The sequence below is a fragment of the Cibotium barometz genome, chromosome 32, assembly GCF_041138505.1.
Source record: "Cibotium barometz isolate CiBa-2024 chromosome 32, ASM4113850v1, whole genome shotgun sequence".
Classification (NCBI taxonomy): domain Eukaryota; kingdom Viridiplantae; phylum Streptophyta; class Polypodiopsida; order Cyatheales; family Cibotiaceae; genus Cibotium; species Cibotium barometz.
In genome coordinates this window covers 44,092,350-44,108,927 of record NC_141077.1, presented here as the reverse complement: position 1 = coordinate 44,108,927, position 16,578 = coordinate 44,092,350, and the positions used below count along the sequence as shown (strand labels likewise).

The 16,578-nt window shown below is 45.2% G+C and overlaps 1 pseudogene; it reads right to left on the bottom strand.

Moving 5' to 3' along the window:
* Nucleotides 1-8,450: 8,450 nt before the first annotated feature.
* LOC147620233 (callose synthase 12 pseudogene) lies at nucleotides 8,451-14,325 on the bottom strand (annotated as a pseudogene).
* Between the last annotated feature and the right edge of the window lie 2,253 nt (nucleotides 14,326-16,578).

The window sequence follows — 16,578 nt, the reverse complement described above, 5'->3', positions numbered from 1 at the left end:
GGTATTCCCTCCCTCTGTATAATGGCTCTTCGATTTTTGCAATTACTGGATCCTGATTAATTGCCTCCTGAGCCAACTCATGTGCCATATGATTTTCCTCCCGCCGCACATGTTGAATACTCCATGCTGTAAATTGATGTAGCAGCCTTCTAACATTAGCCAGACATTCTTTTAATCTCGGATTCTTTGCTCGCCAGCTACCCAAGACCTGCTTTACCACTAATAGAGAATCTCCCTTTATGATTAGCTTTTGAATCTTCTGCTTTAAAGCAGCCTGTAACCCTTGAAACAATGCTGTGTACTCAGCCTCATTGTTACTTTCAGCTTCCAGATGCATTCCATTCTTTAGAATCAGCACGCCTTCTGAATCCTGGATTGCATATCCCCCGGTGGCCTGATGTATACTCCTTTTATACGAACCATCAAAGAATAAAACATGAGCTCCAGGAATGATAATCTGTTCCTCTTTTTCTATCTTTGAATCCACTTCCTTCACCAGTATCGGGCCATCTTTGTATGTTAGAAGATCTGCCAGAGTTGCTTTACAAGTATCCTCAATCAAAAATGAGAAATCATACTCTTGAAGCTCCACTAACCATCGCATCATACCTTTTGAGAGTGAAGTACCATTCACCAGCTGAGGGAGTAAAGTATAATTTGTCAGCACCACAAATGGTTTCATCAGGAGATATGACCTGAATTTCCTGCAAGCATACACCAGACTTGACAAAACCAATTCAGCCTCAGTATATTTCCTCTCTGCCTCTGTCTTCACTCTACTTGCAAAATACACAGGCTTCATATATCTGGATTCATCTCCTTTCTGCATTAAGATTGCTCCGACTACATCCGGACCAAAAGATGGATTCACATAAAAGACCTGAGAGAAATCCGGAGCCTTCACACTGGAAATACCTCCCAATACCTCCTTTACTTTCTCAAACACTTCCTCGCATTCTTCATTCCATTGCAATGGTTCCTTCTTCACAGCCTGCTGAAGAGGATAAAGCAGTTGAGACATTAAAGGAACAAATCTTGCCATATATTTTACCTTTTGGACAAAAGTCTGCAGTTGCCTGGATGTTGATGGTGCAGATAATAAGACAAGAGCTTTTATCTTCTCTGGATCAGGCTCAATTCCATTCTGAGATATCACATGCCCCAATAGCTTCACCTTTGAATGTCCTAAATGACACTTCTTTGGATTCAGCTGTCCACCTGCATCATCCATTTTAGAAAATACTTGCTCCAATTTATTACCATGCTCTTTTTGAGAACTATATACACATATATCATCCAAAAAAGCTCTCACAAAATGATCTGTAAGAGGTGCAAGTACTCTATCAGTGTTCCTCTGATACCACGAGGGTGCATTTTTCAAACCAAATGGTACTACTCGGTAACAGAAGCAACCCCACGGTGTAATGATTGTGGTTTTAGCCTGATCCTCCTCAGCAATTGAGATCTGAAAATACCCAGAGAAGCCATCGCATACACTATACCTCTCATATCCAGCTACCCTGTCCAAAATATCATCAATGAACGGCAGAGGATAGTGATTGCTTTTTGTTGCAGCATTCAGAGGCTTGTAATCAATACAGACTCTCCAACCACCTGTATGCTTTGGAGTGAAGACCACTGGATTTGCCCAATCTGAGTGATCAATTGGATAAATTAACCCTGCTTTTAACAACTTACTCAGCTCCTCTCTTAATACAGGCAACAACTCTCTATTTATTCTCCTCAGTTTCTGAAACACTGGCCTCACACCCTCTTTCAATACTATAGGCATTGGCTCACATTTGAATCCTCGGATCTCTTCATATGAAGTAATAAACAAATGAGGGAATTTATGTATTACCTTCATATACTCTTCTTTCTCCATTGGCTGCAATTTAGGATTCAGCATGCCCTGTAACAGCTTCTCTTTCTCCGTACTGGGTGATGGAGGCTGCATCAGACTGTCCATATCTTCAAGTCTGCTTTCTTCTTCCCTCTTTAACTCCTCTTCAGCTTGCATCATATGCTTGCTTTCTTCTTTCATTATAAATGATACCTGGCTCTCATCATCTGAAGTAGAACTCTCTTCTTCAGTTTCACTATCTGAATACCCATCAACACTTGTTTCTTCAGGCTCACTCTTCATTTCCCGCTTACTACTCATGTTAAATTTCCTGGCTCTCCCTCTCCTATTATGTACTGTTATGGTTCCCCTTTTCCAGTTTTGGATGGCACCCACCTGTCTGAGCCAAGGTCTGCCCAAAATCAGTGGATAGGCTCCCAAACCAGCCGGCATAATATGGCAATTTATATTGCAAACCACACCAAAAGCAGTCACTGGCACTTCTGTGCATATACCCAGACACTTTACTTTTGCATGATTTGCCAGACGGAGTCTAAAGTCTGAACTAGCATTCAGCTTCAACCCCAATCTCTCCATACAGGACTGAGTCATCACACTGATTTGTGCACCGCCATCAACATATGCCTCTCCAACACTTACACTTCCACACCAGGCATCAACTGATGGACAAATATCAGGAAGGTCTTCCACAGACATGAGCTCCATTTCACCTTGTGTGGGCTCCTGCTCATTTACTTTCCTCGGATTTGCCAACTTCTTCCACTCTCTCTTAAGCTTCGGACACAATCCAAGTAATTGGGCAAATGTTATATTGGCTACCCTTCCCTTTAAATCTCCCATTAATGTATACTCCTCCTGACCTTGACCAATATGCAAATCTGAAGTTTTATAATGTCTCCTTGGCTTCCTCTTTTTCTTCTCTGGTTGAGGGCTTATATCAAATTGGACATGCTTACCTTTCTTAGAAGATGGTTCAGGTTCTGCCATTGTACTCCTCGTCCTCTTTGCCACAGGCATAATCTCTGGAATGGTCTCCACTTCTATCAAGCTGAGAGCCGGTCCCTTTCCCTTATCCTCCCATTTGACTCCACTGGTAGAGGGTTGATTTGGATCTTTTACTTCAACACTATGATCCCCCGATCTATCATTAGTCCTCTGCATCACAGGATATATTCCACCACCTGCTCTGGGCGGCTTGTCACATTGAGGGCTGATATGTCCCCGCTCCCCACAGTTCCAGCATTGGACATTACTCAAATAGTAGCCCCGTCCTCTCCCTGTTCCTCCCATGTTCCCTTCACCTGTTGAGATACTGTCCCTTCTATTATTTGGTGCACCTCGGCTTCTTCCCTTTCCACCTGCTTCCATCCAATTCAAACTTAGAGACTTCATGAGCTCCACTGCATCATGTATGTCCCTCTTCAAAGTGTCTTCCTGTTCTGGAACAACAACAGCTTCCCTTTCAGGATGTATACTCTCAATCTCTGGCATCTTCATAAACTTCTTCGGCTCTTCCTGTATTCCCATCTGCCTCAGACGTTTTACCTTCCACTCCTTCTCGCGAGCTACTCTGACAGCCTCCTCAAAGCTATCCAGGTTCTTCAGCTCCACCTTCAGACGGAGGGTTGGCTCCAGACCAGCCACAAACCGGTCTCTCTTTATCATCTGCGGGGGTACTTCAGGAATCAGAGCCTCACACCATAGACTCCACAGTCTACCAAACTCTATCAGGTACTGATCCACATCCTGACTATCCTTCTGCTGAATATTGCACAATTCCTTCCACACCTCATTTGGACTCCTCACTCGGGCAAACTGTGCCAAGAATGCAGCTCTGACTACACGGTACTCAGGATCCTGCTGATGAATGTTCCTGTGTGTAGTCACAAACATCTGTAACCATGTTTTTGCATCACCCTGGCAATAAGCCAAAATCTGAGAAAGGATCTCCGGGGTTGCCCTGTCTTTCATCAAGGCTGTAAATTCCATCTTCTCCAGAAACCTGACTGCACTTTCCTGTGGCAGTCCCCAATACTCTGGAAAATCTTGAGCCATCTTTCCAAATCTTGCTTCACACAGCCCCTATCTTCTTTCACGAACCAGAGGAAATCTGCTCCTCTGTGGAGGCACCAAAAAGTGATGGCACGGAAGCGGTAAAGCTGTCTACGCCCTTATAGGGTGCCACACTTCCACACACGCATACAAACACACCAGAACACCAGACCAAAGAGCATAAACAAGACTTATATTTCAGATCTGGCTGTTACAACTCGTATCGAAATGAACAAAAAGTATAAAGAACTCTCTGGCATCACCAAACACCAGCCACAGCTAATCAAGAGAAATTTACAATTCTGGCTTGAGTCTCCAGAAGAGGTAGAAATCCACAAAAAACCACACACACACCCTCTCTCTCTGGCTCTCTGTGCCTGTAGATCACCACAAAAGATATAAAGTTATCTCTCCTCTGCGGCTCTTTTATTTTCCTGTAAAAAAAACAATCCAGTTGGCGTCTCCACCAGCAGTACTGCGGCAGCTTTAGCTCACCAGCCTGTCACCCTCTCCTTGTGCTTGTGACTGCCGCCGTTGACTACCAAACAAAGGCCACCCAGACCTTTACAAGGCCGCCTCCTAACACTGGAGCTACTTTACAAAATGACGAAGCCCCCCCAAGAACAACACGGCCACTCCTTTTACTGCAGCTGCACATCACACCTTCGCTAGCCTTCCAGCCCGTCACCTTATAACTGCGCCTTCCACACCAGCTTCCACTAGCTCCCACACGTTGGCTCCTTCTTTTGTTTTACCCCCAGGCGGCTCTTGACATACCCCAGCTGTCGTCACCACCTGCCTCACCCTTTCTCAGTTGTTAGCTGCTACGCCTGCCAGCCACCGTAGCCACCGTTGGTAGCTGCACCTCAAAAGCGGTTCCTTCCAGTCGCTGCCGTCCACCCAGTCGAGGGTCAACACCTACAGGTGAATCCAAGGCCACGCATTCTATTTTTCCTTTGCTCACACCACAGGCGGCCCTTCAGACCCTGCAGGCCGTCCACCAACTACCAAACACGTCTTAGGTGGCTCCTTCTGCCATTCGCAGTCCTTCAGTTGCCGCCAGCCTCCAGACAACACCAGTTTCCCTCATCTGTCGAACCAAGGTCGCCTTCACATTCCAGCCTCAGTCCTTGTCATCGCCAGCAGCTACGCGTGCTTTTCATCAGCACCTGCAGCTGCACCAACCACACCAGCCCGTCTAGCCCCCTTGGCGGTTCTCCATTGCTCGTCGCCCACCGCCAGCTACCCCGAAACCAAAAACCAAGCCACTGTCCTTCTTTTGGTTGCCAGAGCTGGCTCCTTCCTCCGTTGTTAGCACCGCCCCTCTTCACCCAGGACTCTCTCCCTTTTCTCTTTTTCACTCCCCAAGCGGCCTCCCCTGTTGACGCCTCCTGGCTCCAGCTCCTTGCCAGCTATCACAGCTTCCAGAAGGACCCGCCAGCTACCCAATTCAGCATATTTCTTTTCGAATCCCTTTGCTCTTGCGCTATCTTTCCTTGCCATGCACACGTCCAATACCTTCCATTTCTGGACCTTAAAGATTTAGCTCATACACACATTTTAATGGGTATCCCAACAATTAATCTCCTCCATGCTTCCATACTTTCAAATACAATCTGGTGCCCACTCCATTTGGACGTGCACACAATTCAAGTGGTCGAGCAGCTGATATCATCCCCGGTGGACCTCTCACCGGACAGGCCTGTACATGCTCACATCAAAACTACTTACTCTGTACACCTGGCTACGTTCTCAAAAGCAAAACTTCACACACGCCATGTACACGTATGTACATATTATCAGCCTCTATTTTTATCCACACACCGCTATCATGCTCTCAGAAAATAAAGCCCAATTGACTGGCCCTTTTGTACACTCATGCAGAAAACCTCTTGCAAATGCCTTGGTCACCTCCATCCCATACTATGCTGGGAGGTCCCTGATATACCGAAGTAAAAAGGGTGTAGAACCTGGGCCACAACTCTAGCTTCAAAGTCCTGCATTTTACTTTACTGCCCCTTCTTGGCACCTCATCAAAACATGATAGCCAATCTGCATCTGTAAAATTAGCCTCACCCAATGTTCGCGCATCCACTCCAGAATTTGAAAGACCGTAGACTTCATGTGCTTGGGCTTTGGTCATACAGAAAATTGACTTTCTTTCAAACTGGACATATGGAGGGTACCAACGTGATTTGCCCTGCAACATTCCATAGCACAACTAGAACCAGTCCAACACATTTATACTAACATATTTTCATGTATGATCTGCTTGCTTTAGACATGCACCTTCCATATATATGCATGAGGCTACAAGTATGCTTATGTCAACAATGCTTGTGTGCATGTATAGAAAGTGTGGGAGTATCAAAGGTGTAGAAATGGTGTTCTCTAGTGTGTTGTCAGCATGCAATATGCAATGTAGTGTCACTAAAACTCAATAAAGCACTATTGCCCACAACTTGAATTTTTCAAGGGATGTTTAGGTATGCAACACACTTATTACAATACACGACAAGTGAGGAGTCATTATTGAAGCAAAAAATTTGTTTTGTAAGGTATTCAATACAGACATTGTTTCATGGATGACATTGTGAGCACACTCACTCCATTACCCCCTGGAACAGCATGGTAATACCCTAGCATGCATGTGCAACACACCTCTAGAAAAATTCACACAAGCCAGGCACCTGAACAAAAATTGGCTGCACAACAATATGTGTAAAGATGCTCACCTCTGTGCATGGAATGGCATCTGAGCCCAGCTGCATGTTGAACTTCTTCCTTGGTGTAGTAGGTGATTTGGGTGAAAGAGGATAATGCCCCATTCTTATAGCTTCTTTGGCCTTTGCTGCAGCTGAGAAAGGAGAGGAGGAAGTTAGCACCCTGTGAGATTTCCTAGCTGGGGATGGCTCTGGAGAAGATTCAAAGCCTGAGGGCGCAGGAGAAGAAGTGGGAGAGGAAGTTCTGCCTGCAGCATTTCCCCTGTGTGTCCTGGTGTCTAACCTCCCTCTCGGTTGCTTTCTTGTTGCTCTCAAGCTTCTAGCATTTCCACGTTGGCAAGCTTTCCCCCCAGACGAGGGCCCCTGCTGCTACAACCGACGGGCACTCCTCATGATGGTTGTGAGACATGCAAAGGTAGTGCCCCCACTCCTTTGATTTTGCCGCACCCTGAATTGAATTTAAAATAAAAAACTTATTGAAGTCTTTTAAAATTCCCAACATTCCTATGGCTACCAACTGAGCTACCTCCTAGCTCCCAACCCTGAAATCTGGTAGCTAGTGTACCACCTATTCATGCATATACCCATGTATCTCATATCATAAGATGGATGAAAAGAGGTGAGTGAAAGAGTGGATTGTACTCATTTTAGTTTTTAAGTGAACCACCATGAATTTGCTAAGGTAGTTACATGTGTGTGCACACAGGTCTTTGTTTTTGTCATTGCCATCCTCTTGCCATATGTACACACCTCCATCACACTACGTCTAGTCGATCGAAGTATGACAGTCGTGGCGGTGAGGTAGCTACTGATCACCTAGGTTTTAAGGTGGATGACAATGTCTTCATAGAATCGAAACCGTGAGAGGGAACCCACCCATACATGTTGGATGTAGATGAGAATCGCATTTGATATGTTATTGAGCATAGTGAGAATTTTGTAAGATAAGACTAGAGCTTCGTCTATGGCATTCAGTTCATTGCAATTTGTTTCAAGTAGAGCTCCCCATATGTAGCCACCTTACTCCATCATCAGCCACACCACCCTCTTTGATGTAATCCATATCTTGTAATGACAAAAAAATTTTGATTTTTACATTATTTTAATGCAATTTTGTGCACTTAACTTGGAGCTATGACATTGTAGTTGAAGTGGCATGACATTTTAGATAATTGAGTTAACAATAGAGAGATGGAGCAAGTTGGAGAGAGATGGAGAGGGAGAGAGAGATATTGAGTGAGAGAGAAAGTTTGAGTTTGAGAGGGAGATAAGTTTGAGTGAGAGGGAGATTGTGTTGTCTTTATATGCTCTTTATATGCCGTAAGTCATCCACATACATATTGGATATTTTTTATTTGCTTTTAAAAGTTATTTTTATATTATATTTCTGAAACCTATAAATAGAATAAAGTTTATCATTAACCACTACTCTTATTTGAGGGATACATCCCACCCACCCCTTATTTCTTTAAATATTGTCATAGGTTGGGCATACACTCTATTTCCGTGGCTTCATTCACCAATCCCTCTCATAATACAATGTTTGCAAGTATCTTAATTAAAGATCTTGTATCTTTTATGCACCTCTTGATTCAAAGTTGTGTGCAACTACAGTGATTGCTAGCCAGTGATGGTATTTATTGCAAGAAGGCCTTATGCTTGGCTTTTTCAAGCAATATACTTAGAGAGAGAGAGAGAGAGAGAGAGAGAGAGAGAGAGAGAGAGCACCGGTGTGTGTGTGTAAGGGGCTATGTTTGAGGCTTGTATAGATATACACATTAATCTCATATTAGGTTTACAGAAATCTTGCTCTCGGTTGGTGCATGCATGGCTCTAAAGCATACAAAGGTTCTAATATGTTGGCCAACCCCTTGATTCAAAGTTGTGTGCAACTACAGTGATTGCCAGCCAGTGATGGTATTTATTGCAAGAAGGCCTTATGCTTGTCTTTTTCAAGCTCTACTTGAAAAAAGCACTACTTGTCATCATTGAAGCAAACACAAGGTATTCCTCTAACCCCATGCACATAGATTCATGATAGTCTTCACTTACGCACATTGTGCTTATTTTGAACCAAGTGCTACTAGTACTCACACCAACAAGCACATGAATAGAGAATCAAGGCTCTCCCTACCCAGCACATATTTATTGAGCCTCAAAGAACAAACTCTGTGTTGTACATATCAACTCATTAAGAGTAGTTCCATGTGGAACATGGATTTTTTAAGGTCTTTTGAGGACAAAAGACCTCACACTTCTGGCATGATGACAACAAGCCAGCCTCCATTGCTTCTCCACTTATCTGTATGAGCTTGAGCAGAGCATACATAGCATGCATATTGGTGTCTAGTAGCCTGCATTTGGTCTCTTCCCAACCAGTATCCGGGAAATTTGAAGCCCTCTGCTGAAAGCTTGATTGAAAAGTATGCGAGTCTGCATGTTTTGGAAGCCCGGCAACCATGACAACACTGCCACAGGAATGAATACCATGATCCCAAGGGCAAGCTCATACAGGCGGGCCATGGAAACGATGAATGGCCACAAGGGTGTACGCTTAAGGAGATGCCTGTACACCGAAGCAATCGAAAGTAAACCCCATCCTGTGGGCACGAACGCCAGCAGGCTAAGTATTGTATCCAGGATATGGAAAGAAGTCAGCTTCACCAGCAGTATGAGCACCACAACAACACCCACTGCTACTGAGGCCTGGATCAGTCTGTAATAGATGTGTTTTTTTACTGAGAACCTAACTGCAGCAAGTGACAAGATGATGTAAATCACTGCAACCACAACCATATAGACCCAAGATAGAAGGTAAACAAGGATGCTCTTACTGTTACCAGCAATATGGAGCTGGTATACTACACCATACTGTAGGAAGAGGAAGCGCAAATTCAACACCACCTCGAAAACCTTCCCCCAGAACCCTGTGTTCCTCAGATGATCTTGTTCCTCGTCCCACCAGATCTCCCAACTTTTCTCTGACTTGGTCGCGATGCCTTTCCTGTACCAGATCCAATCCAAGAAGTCCTCAAAATCCCCAACTGTTTTCAGCCAATCAAAACCAGAAGGGTTGAATAGAAATGGCCCCATGATCCAGGAAAGGGCCAAAAACCAACTTGAAAATGTGATGAGGATGTAAGCTGTGGTATTGGCACCGACAGCACCAAAGGACTGGTATATCACAAGAAGAAGAATGAGTTCCACACCCTTGACGAAATGGCTTCTTGCAAACAGCCTGTAGATGTGGGCGAACTTCTCATGCACCACCACAAATCCACGACCAGTAGCGCGGTACTTTGCGCCACCATGAAGCACAGTCCTGCCAAAGAAGTGGGCTCTTGTCCCTAGCGAGAACGTGAAGAAGACAGACGAAAGCTGCAATTGCATGGTGAGGAAATCCCATATTGCAGAAGTAAAGCCACGTTCGATGGTGTTTTCAACAATCATGGGCAGAGCAGTAAATATTCCAAGCTGAACGATGAACTGCTGGTTGAGAGAGGCAGTGAGGGCACGGTTGGCAAAAACACCCTTCCCTTGGATTGATTTGTCTAGTCCACTGAGGGCTATGTACACTCTACCCCATAAGAAAGCATACACTGTGAGCACCACCATCATGTTGCTGATGAAAAAGCCAACCGTGGTGTAGTAGAATGAAAGCATGCGGAAAAAGTCCAGACGGTGACCCAAACGGTAGACATCCCGGCTCAGGATCTGTTCACCATTCCCGCTGGCAACCTTAGCCTCGAAAAGGGCTATCTGATTCAGGCCTACATCTCTGCCCTTGCCTGCCTGGATGTATTCATGATGGGTCACATTGCCTCCTCTCAATGTACAATTGAACCCTGCAAAGATGTCCTCACTGATGTTGATTACCCTGGATGCCTTGCTGATGCCTCCCCTTGTCAGAAACCAGAGGCGATCGAACACATCTGGGTGACCATAATGCATTCGCACCTTTAAAGGATTTGCAAGCACCCGCTGGCCCAGTGTGACAAAACTGGTCTCTTGAGCGGACATGAAAGATGCCAAAGATGAGACAGAACCAGTGAAGACGTGCTCTCGAACACCTAAAATCTGTGGCCGCCGCAAACCATGATGCACAGTGAACTCCTGGAGCAGATTGCGAGCTTTAAGTGCCTCCTCAAAGTAGTTGTCCTGGTTCATGTCAATGGTCTGCAAGGCATCTCCCCTCGTGAATATAGCAGCGTGGTTTTGATTTTCTGGCTTTCCTTCACCCAGCTTCAGAGGCCCCGGTAGTTTTATTCTGTAGATTTCAACTTCCTTCTCCAGGAGGGGATCATACTTCACAAGGACAGAGAAGTACTGCTTTGAAATGCCATCTGTAATCACCTCATCAACATATGCAATCCTGAGGGGATTGTGTGTTTTCATGAGGAACAAGATGTCCTCTGCTTGCACTTCTTTCTTGGCTTTCTGAGCACCGTAGATTTGGCACGTGACCACATAGGTGAATTTCATGTTGGCAAGAGCTTCCTGCTGAGCCTCCTTGAAGAGCCCACCAACACCACTTCTTGTGCGGTTGAGAACCCAGTGATGGCTTGAGCTAGGGGAGGCATGCTGAGCAGAGAGCTTATCGGCGCTTTCCCTTCTGATTGAGAGAGCAGCCAGAAGCTCCCTGCCTTCTTGCATCTCCACTTGAGATGCCCCATCCAAGTAAGCAAGAACTTTTAGTGCTTTGTGATAGTACATCATGCCTCGAACTGTGCGAGCCAGGGTCTGCCCTCTATATGAAGCCCACAACCTGAGCTGCAAGGACTTGTCCAGTTTCCAAAGCTCCTTGTCATCCTTCACATCCATGTCACGGCGCATGCGCTCCTTGAAGTTATCCCATTCATCCTGGAAGATTTTCTGAAGATAATAAAGGATGGAGATCCCATCCTCATTTTCGTCCAGCAGTTTTTCTTTGCTGTACATGACATCCTCATTGTAGTAGGGCGTCAGGACACTGAAGGCAAGCATCTTCTCTACTGTAGGTGCATGGGGCATGTTCATGAACAATGAATTGCTGAAAAAGGCAATGCGCCGCCGGGCTTCAAGATTCTTTGGAACATCATTCATGGATTCTTCTGTGCTAAGAGTAGTTTTGAACCTCCTCAGCTGACGAAAGAAGGATGCATCCCCTAAGTCTGGAAGGTCGACCACATCTGCAAACAAAAGCTCTGCTGCCAACTCGGAAACATGCTGCGACTCCAGAGGCTGCTTTCTCAGATCACGGACCACAACTTCATACAGGTTCTGCAATGCACGCACCACAGCTAGAAGGTCATCGGGCCCAAGCTTCCTTTTGTCCAGGAGTGTAACAAGAGCCAAAACCTGCTTATGAACTTCAGGCAGCTCTTTCACCGCGTAGTCCTGTAAAAATGTGCCAGATTCCAAAGAATATTGGATGCCTGACAAGAGTCTTTCCACCAAGCGATGCTCATTGCTCCCCTCCTTGATGATTCTCCGGAGAATGTGTCTGATACTGTCATAGCATTCTATTACTGCACACCTCCGGTACTCGATTTTGCAGATCTTCCTCCACAGCCGTTTGTCATCTGAGCCATGCCATTTTGCAACCTGTCCCACACAAAGACGCAGTTCATTGGACAGGAGTACAGAGGGCCACTGAATCACACTTATGTTCCACGCAGGGGCCGGAATCTCCAACAGCTGCAACTCCCAATCACTGACAAGGTCCTCCTCCCTGAAGATGCTTATGATGGAGTTCCACATGAAAGCAAACTTCCCAGCCTCTAGGGAATCTGTAGCATGCCTCTTGTAATTGGCGCCCAATCCATACCTGAGCTTGAGCCTGCGCCAAGCGTTTCTAATGGTGGCTAACCAGCTGCCCCATGCTTTGATTGGCAGCAGCGACTCCTCTGGAATGAGGTTGAAGGCGACTGCGCTGGCGAAAAAGGGGAACCGCAGCTTCAGCTGCTGCATATTGCGGATTTCTCCGAGATGCGCGAACAGCCCCACCAGAGCACCAGCAAAGGAGGAGAACACCGTGTACCAGATCTGCATGTCCATGAAGTAGATCAGCAGCACAGGCGCCCACAGTACAGAGACCGCAAATCTATTGCTGCCTTTACCCCAGAACTCATGCCATGCATAATTGATGTTGCTCAAAGCCCACAGCTCCTTGGTGGGTTCAACCAGTGGCCTGATTTGCAGGAAGTAGCTGAAGGAGAACTTGACCAGAAAGACAACCAGCCAGAAGAGAGTGTACTTGATGTTGTCCCAGATCCCCTCACGAAGACCACGGCCAACGAGCCAGCGAGACTGAAACCACCATGTCAAGGCATGGAAGATCCTCCATTCAGATTTCTCCACAAAGTTTCTGATCCACGGAAGGATGAAGAGGGTGAGTGCAAGAATTTCTGGCAGGATGAACACCACGGCAGCCTCAAGGAACCGTATGAAGGCAGTGTTAGCACCAGCAGACCAGCCACCCACACTGTGCCTCTCCTTCCACATCTTAGTGTAGAGGACAACAAACACCAGGGTCCAGACAGATGCAGCAGCAATTTTCAAGAGCATGCGCAGGCCAATGAGCATGGTGTCAACAGTAATCAGCTGGTACTGCATGGCCATATCCAGCAGACATTGAAGAATGCGCAAGCCTCCCCATGTGATGAAGATGCTCAGAATTCTTGCTTGGACATCACGGTCCACAAGCTGTGTCCAAGGGTTTCTGTCACTGTGAAAGGCCATAATGATCATGGCCTGCAACAGAAGAATGTAGCCCGTCCACAGGTGATCAAAGCTTCGGTAGATGTTCCAGAAGGAACGCTGCTCGACGAAGCCCGTCTTTCCAACCTTGCGCTGCTGGCTAGATGGTTCTGCCATGAAAGAGCAAGATAGATTCAATGGCCATGAAAGCTGCGTGAAGCACCTCTTGGACCAAAAGAACTCATTCATGTCATCATAGTTTCGCCAGGCAGAGTGGGGAGCTTTTCCATCACGAGAAGCCTCGGCCTCTGCCTTGACAATCTTGTAAAGGGGAGTGACGACCCTGATGTGGAAGGCATTCTCGCTAGAGTAGACGGGCCTTGATGGTTGAGCTGCATCATTGATGTAATGTTCCAGAACCTTATTCATCTCACTGGCCATGTTGTGGAAGATGAAGCAGAGGCATTCGGGCATGAACCTAAGGTTAGCAGCCTCCCCCCAGATGAGGAGATAGAGGGAGGTGTAGAGAAGCTCCCGCTGCTCTTGCACCTCATTGTTCCTTGGCAGCCAGAGATTATTTGCTTTGCCCAAGAAGGAGCACCAGCTGATGTAGTTCTTGAGTACCTTCTTCATCAGCTTGTGTACCACCCTTCCATCCAGGCGATCAATGGGATCCGGAGGGGGCTGGAACCGCATCTGGTCATTTGCAAGCAACATAACTATGTGCTCACGTTGATTCTTCACATTGCCTGCTTGGAAGCCGAAGAGCAAAGCAAGCCAATCCAGCAGATCCATGCGCTGCCTCCAACCTTCGGGCCTAGCCAGCTCTCCGACTGCTTGCAGAGCAGCACAGGCCGCTCGAACCTCGGGAAAGCGCACTGCATCATTGTCTGCCAGCATGTCATGCAATGGCAAAATGTTGAAGGTCTCTTCTTCGACCTCCAGCTCCACGTCTTGATACCTAGCAGGCCTCCTGTTTTCCACATCTTGATCTTCCCAGCGATCCATGGAAGAAGATCTCTCTTCTCCCCTGTGCAAAACGTGCAAGATAACATCAAGCACGCGCACACAAACACAGAAACAAACAAACAAACAAAACTAGAAACAGAAACGAAAAGTTTTGTGCGCCCCTCATCATGGGCTGCAAAAATGGAGGAACGGAAATAAAAAGGAAGAAATGTACCTCTGGATTGCTGCAATGAGCTACGCCAACGAAGTGCAAACTTTGCTTCTGTTAAACCCTTGAACAATGCAGCACCCTTCTAATTGAGATTGAGAAGATTAAGAGGCTGAGCCCATAGCAGATAAAGAGATTGAGCCCATAGCAGAGGCTTTAAACCCCATAACAGATCGTGCTACTTTGAGGCTTTAAACCCCATAGCAGATGCCACTACTTTGAGGCTTTAAACTCCATAGTAGATGCTGAATTGAGCTTTTTCCTCCTCTTGGATGAAAGGAAGCAAAACATTTTGCAGCAATGAAGCAGGCTTCTGCTCGGTATACGCGATCACGAATTTCCTGCAGGAAGCTAAAGAAAGGAAGGGAGCGGAGCTGTAGGAGTGGAGATGAAAAGACTGTTGTTTTTCTTCTTCTTTTTTTTGGAGTTGAAATTGCCAAAACCCGCCTACTTTGCAAAACAAATTTACTCGGCTCGACGTGCGACGTGGGCCCACGTGGCGTTGACTTTTGAGTATCTCAATGCCCTAAATCGTGTGGGGCCATCCACGTGCCAACATGGGCGTCCTCGACCTAAACGAGCAGGCACATTCGATTCGATTGAGGACCGGCCGTGCGTCCGGACTTTCAACTTCCAATCATTTAAGCTCCACACATTACTATCTTTCAACCAGTGAAAAATAAGGGTATCTCAATGTACCCTAAAACGTATCAAATTTATTCCCTAAAAAAAGGTTGCAAAAATCCTTGGGTGGTTTTCTTTAATTTCAATAGCTAAAAATAAAGTATAAACTTTAATGCCCTTTGAATTGTTGCATACCAACATTGTTTGTCTATTTTGAACAAACATCATCAAATACACTAAAAACTATTCTTTACATGCATTTTCCCAAAAAATTGCTTTTTGACAGGCAAGGTAGCTCACCTAGAGATAGAAACATAGTTTGTTGTAGAGGCAAGATGAAAAAGACATAGGCTCATCTAAGGTATAGAGACATATCAACTCATCATCCTTCATTCAATTCTGATTTAAAAAACCACGCTCACATGAAATGGTACTAGTTGGCATTGCAAGAATGATTTGCCAAAGTCTATCAAATTTGGATAAGCATAAATATAATATAACCAAGCACCATATTTATTCCAAGCCTCATGAAAAGTAGCTCTAGAACATGCATTCATCAAGGTGGTAAGAGTAAACTCAACATACTCTCTATCCCACACTCACTCTTATCTATTGGCAAGCACTCTCTATATCCAAACTTTTTGAATGTAAGGAAGGAGGGGGCGGGGGGTTTACTAGTAGCAGAGCAACATTCTCTATACATAGAGACGCGGGTTTAATTTCGGCCCATCCACCTCCCCTCACTCTGCAAAGGGATGAGGTAAATAAACGTGTGTGTAAGGAACTTTTTGAACAAGGGAGTCTATGGTAGTTACCCCTTAAATCCTCATTTGTGCCATAACTTTTGGGATCTATGATTTTCACATAATGAGCAATGTATGAACCTCACATTTAAATCATCGATAACCTTTTCCACAAAAAGCTTTTCGTAAAGTTACACAAAATGTCAACAAGTGAAGGGAGAAATTGACCTCATACAGTACATTGAGGCTTATGTTTGACACCACTTTTAGCCATATACAAGAGAAAACCATCTTTTAATTGCCTTGAAAAATCTTTTAATGCTTTTGAACCAACATCAAAGTGCTCTTTCTAGTATTGCATATGAAAATGTTATATTTTAACATCCAACTTCACACCCATTTGTGTGATATTCACATAGTGCATATTAAGTTCATTCATCTCAACAAGATGGAGTGAAAACTGCATTTCACATGTGGTTGCCATTTTATATAGCTCAAAGTCATTCTTTTGGGAATCCACGGATAATGTAGGTGTGACTCTTACCAATCTCTCCTTTACATGGCTTCTAGATAACCAACAAACTTTATGAATCCTTAGAACTTTGAAGGGACTAAGATTAAATGTTTTCATCAAGATAGAAAGCTCTTAATGTGTGCATCTTCAATAACCAATGCCTTTTGATGCACAACACACTAAACACATACTAAAAGAAACAC